We start from the raw sequence: 4,843 nt of genomic DNA, 5'->3' as shown, positions 1-4,843 counted from the left end.
CTGCCCCGGCCATCAGCCTGCCACCCCGCTGGGACGGGGCAGGGCCAGCAGGGCACACAGCTGGCTGCTCCCCTCCTTTCAGGGGCCACCTTTAATGGTATTTGGTGGGTTTGCAGCCCCCGCGGTCGCAGAGGGGCTGGCCCAGCCTGGGGGAGCTGCTGCTGCAGGCGCTGAGCCCTGGGCTCAGAGTCCCCCCCAGCGTCCCCTGCAGTGGCTCCGTGTCCCCCTTTGCCACTGCCCGCTGCCACCAGGATTGTCCCCTCACCTTGTGAGCCCTGGCTGGCAGCCCAGCCCCCTTCCCTCTGCTGAGCCCTCGGAACCAGAGTTTCCCCCTGTGAGAAGCTCATCCCACCCAGGCTAGACCCACAGAAGCAATGCTGCTGACCCAGGCTCATTAACCCACCTGTGAATTAATTAAATGCCCCGATGGAGAGCAGCGGTGGGGCTGGGTGGGGGTGCAGACCCTCACCCCTGCTCATTCCCACCCACTGCAGCTGCAGTGGCTGCACGAAGAACCTTGTTTTGTGTTCTCCACCAGGGGCTGGTTTTGGTCCAGGGGCTTTTCTGTCATAGAACAGGTCCCAGAATCCCAGAGTGGTTTGGGTGGGAAGGGACCTTAAAGCCTATCTCATGCCACCCTCTGCCATGGGCAGGGTCACCTCCACCAGCCCAGGTGGCTCAGGCTCGAGCAGTGTAACTGTAAAATGTCCCCTAACTTCTGGAGGGGCAGCCAGGTGTGATTGATCGATCGATTGATTGATTGATCACCTGCAGGTTCTTCTTCTCCAGCCAGACCAGCCTGGCTCCTGCAGCCCCTCCTTGTCACTCCCCACCGCTCCCACCTCCTGCCTTTGCTGTCCCTGCACCAGGGCCAGGTGACCTCTATGTGCCTTGCCCCATCTCCACACGGCTCCCCCAGGCCTGGTGTCCCCGCCTTTGGGGGCGGCTTGTGGCCACAGGCTCTGCAAAGCCCCAAAAAGCACTTCTGGGGGGGATGTGGATACGTTCTGCCTGGTGGGCACAGGGGCTAAGTCCCACAGAGCCAGGGCCACCAGCACGGGCTGCTGGAGAAGTTGTGTGTGAACAACTGACTGGTGACTGGGTCACCCTTTTTTTTGGATTTGGTTTTTAATTAAAAGGACTTTTTAGCTCTTCTCTCCTCTCCTGGAAATCTCTGCTACACCACGAAGGGTGAAAGAGGCACAGGAAAGTCCCGTGGTCTCTTGGTCTGTGCCAGCAGTGCTCGTGCAGTGGCAAAAGGCACAGTAGGACAAGAAATTTGGGTAAAATGATACACAATTAAATCATCCATGGGCGCTTGGCCCTGCCTGCAGCACACGTGATTCGATGGGTTTGTTTTACAAGTGCTTTGGCCTCATCTGCACTGGGTTTGTGGGAATTAAAGTGTTTCCCTTGGGCTCTGGCCAGAAGGGCCTGGATGGTGCCAAGAAATAAAAATCTTTCCTCTGGGAAAGCTCTCGCTGCTGCAACTGCCAGGTGGAAAATGGGGAGAAACTTTCCCCAGCTTCCTGGGCATGATCCCCGAATCTCCCAGGCCAGATCTGGGAGAGGAGCAAGGTGGTGAAAGGGGGCACGGGCAGGGAACTGAGCCCCTCACCACTGCAGGACACCACACACGCCAGGGTGAATGACTAGAAAATAATTTATTGAAGAAACAGAAAGCTGCAGAAATTACAACACAGTCATGACCAGTAGAGGATGAACAAATAGAGATTAATTTTTTTCTCTCTTTTAAAACCTGTTGACAGGCTGGAGTTAAGTTTCCTGATAACTTCCCCTGCATGAGTCATTGCAAAGAACAAGGAACAAACTCCAGAGCACACAGCACAGTTTGGATAAAGTGCCTGACACATAAGACTCTTTTTTATTTTATTTTTTTTTCTTTTTTAACGTTTGTAAATAGCTTAAACAAATATAGTTGCAAGACACAGAGGAGTAACAATTGCATTTTGCTGTAGAATAAAACTTATCCCATGAGAGTAACAATGAAGCAGCAGCAGCAAAAAAATTAAATTAATTTAATTAGAAGGAAAAAGTCATTTAAAAACTCAGAGATGTGGCCCTCGGACTGCACGGGACGAGGACGAGCGTCACCTATTGCTATACAGAAAAATGAGCAATGTTTTCTGGAGGAGGCTGGGCTGGCAGAGCCGAGGCTGTGGATTCTGTCTGACTCCTTTGTTTCCTTTAGAAATCAAAGGGGAAAAAGGAAAAACAAAAAAAACCAAACCAAACCAAACCCAATTTTTGTTCTTTGCATTTTTAATTTCCTCTCTTTAAAAACCCCAAAGAAAGACATGAGAGGAAGTGGGTTCCTCGTGGCAGCTCCTGCAGGTCTGGCCCCGTGGCCAGGTGTCCTCTGAGACAAGGGAAAGGAGCCAGCTCCACGCTGGGGGCTGTGGTGGTGCCAGGGACAGGCAGACAGGGCAGTGACCACCCAACGGTGCCCAACATGGGTTGGGGAGAGAGGTAACGAGGAGCTGATCGTCTTCCCCACCCAGACTCGGCATGGTCAGGAAAAAGGGTGAACGGTGATTTTTTTGGCAAAGCTCTTTCTCTCACTCTGCGCCAATGTCCTACCGGCACGGCTGTTGTTGGAGCTTGGCTCTGGTTGTGCCAGAGTGGGGTAAAGATGCTTAAAATCAACCCCAAGAGCCTCCTGCTTTCCCAGTGGGATGGGGACAGCGCTGCCCCACTGCCGGCAGTGGGGTTTCAAAGCATAAAAGCCATCGTTGGAAAACTTCCACCCGAGGAACAACTGGGGTGGCTGGGGGCACCACAGGTAATGGGATGACCCAAATCCCTGAAAACTTCCACAATTCAAGTAGGAGACAGCGGCCAGGGTGAACCAGTAGGCGTCAGTGGGAGATCCCAGGTCTCCTCCTCTTCCTCACTGCCCTCTGTCACCCTTGGAGGTGTTCCCGGGGCCCCATTTTCGCTCCTGCTCCCCATAGCACAAAAATGCCCTTTGGGTGCAACCCTGGTCAAGAGAATTGTCTTTAGGACAGAGCTCAGATTGTCATTACCTGCGGGGGAAAAAAAAATCTTTGGTATCGTGGCAAGTTGCTCCTCAAGGCATTTTGGTTGGGGTGGGCAGCAGGCATGGCCAGACCCAGTGTGGGCAGGACTCAGCTGAGCCAGAGAGTCCTGCTGGGCCAAAGGACAGGGAAGAGGGCTCAGATCTTGGCTTCTCCAGGGTCTCCCCTGGATGGAATCCAGCTGGTCTCTGTAAGGTCCGAGGACTTGTGACTGGGGGCTGTATCCAAGCCTGGTCAACCTTCTTGCAGTCGGAATCGTGGTCTTGGCCTTCAAGCTTCTCATGGTGGAAAAGGTCTCGGAGGAGGAAATGGGACATGGGGGAGATGCTGAGCTCCCCAGAGGACAGAAGGGTTGGTCAGCAGATGAGTGGTGCTGCTGGAACCAACATTATCTCCTCCTAAGAGCCAGGTCCTTGGGCAGCAGGTCTTCCTTCCACCACCTGGTGCTGAGCATCTCGGGGCTGGCGGCAGAGGCTGCACGGACACGGCACCAGACAAAAGCTGCAGACTGAAAAACACCTTCCTTGGCTTTTGGGGGCCACTCTGGTGGGGCCTGAGGAAGCTGAGATCTCTTTCCTCATGGTGAGCTGAGCTTTGGGTCCACCTCGAGTGGAGAAGAGGTTGGAAAGGGCTGAGGAAGCAGCAGTTTCAGGGAAATGCTCTGGGAATGGCACCACTGCCTCCTCCAGGTCCCCACTGCCCTCCTGGCCTCCCTTCTCACTTCTCCTTCCCCCCGTCTTTAAGCAGGGAGAAGAGGAGGAGCAGAGGGAGGAAGAAGCCACTCAGGGAGGTGGATTCTGGACACTGCAGAAAGCTCCAAAGCCCTTCCAAAATGCCCTGAGCCCAGCTGGTGGGTTGGGATCCTGGGTTGGGATCCTCCAGGGCCTCTTCCACCACCTGCACTCTTCTTCTTCAGCCGGGACAGGCATCTCTGCACAGAGTGAGAGCCAGGCTGGCGGCACAGGAGAGTCTGTCAGGGACAGAGCACTGGGTGTGCCTCTGACCCAAACCACGTTCTTGGGGACAAAGACCCCAGAAATGGGTCACTCCATCCCTGGGTCCAGCTGGGCCTTGATGCAGCACCATCTTCAGCAGCTCTATCTGTGCAGGGCAAGCGCAGAGGCAGGGCTGTGAGGTGGTCCCAAGGATGAGAGCATCACCTGGAGAGGACTCAGCCCTGAGAGGGGTTTTGGGGTGCCCAGGGCTGTTTCCCTTGTCTCAGAGCACACGAGGAGCCCCATGGCTTTGCCAGCTCAGGTTCTGGTGGTGGCTGATTGTCTCTCCTCCTCTTGGCTGCGCTTGGGATTTGACCCACAGAGCTGGATAAAGCAAAAAAACAAAACCCACCAAAAACCCCCCACAAACAAACAGAAACCACAAAGCAGAGCGAGGAGCCAGAGCTCAGGGGGAGGCAGGAGGGACGGGTGGGCACGGCAGGGTCCCGTGTCCCAGATTCCCTTACCCTGTTTGCTGGGAACGGGGCCAGGCTTTGCCCCCCACCCTCCTCGGGGGTCCCCCGAGCAGCTCCCACCTCCCCCTGTGGCTGCCACGCGATTTTCAGGGTGAGGAAAGGAAGAAAAGAGGTGAAGGAAGAAACCAAGGGGATAAAGGATGACTTTCCCATGGTTGTGAGTTGGAACAGAACCATGATCCATGCAGAGAAATCTTCATCAACCAAAAACTCGTGGACAAAAAAAGCACAGTTTGTCCCCTCCCGCTCCCACCCCACCACCCCTCCCCGAATAATTATTACATTACTTCAAGAAAGAGTATATTTTTTTCAT

This window comes from Corvus hawaiiensis, chromosome 28, assembly GCF_020740725.1.
Source record: "Corvus hawaiiensis isolate bCorHaw1 chromosome 28, bCorHaw1.pri.cur, whole genome shotgun sequence".
NCBI lineage: Eukaryota > Metazoa > Chordata > Aves > Passeriformes > Corvidae > Corvus > Corvus hawaiiensis.
This window is presented reverse-complemented; position numbering follows the sequence as displayed.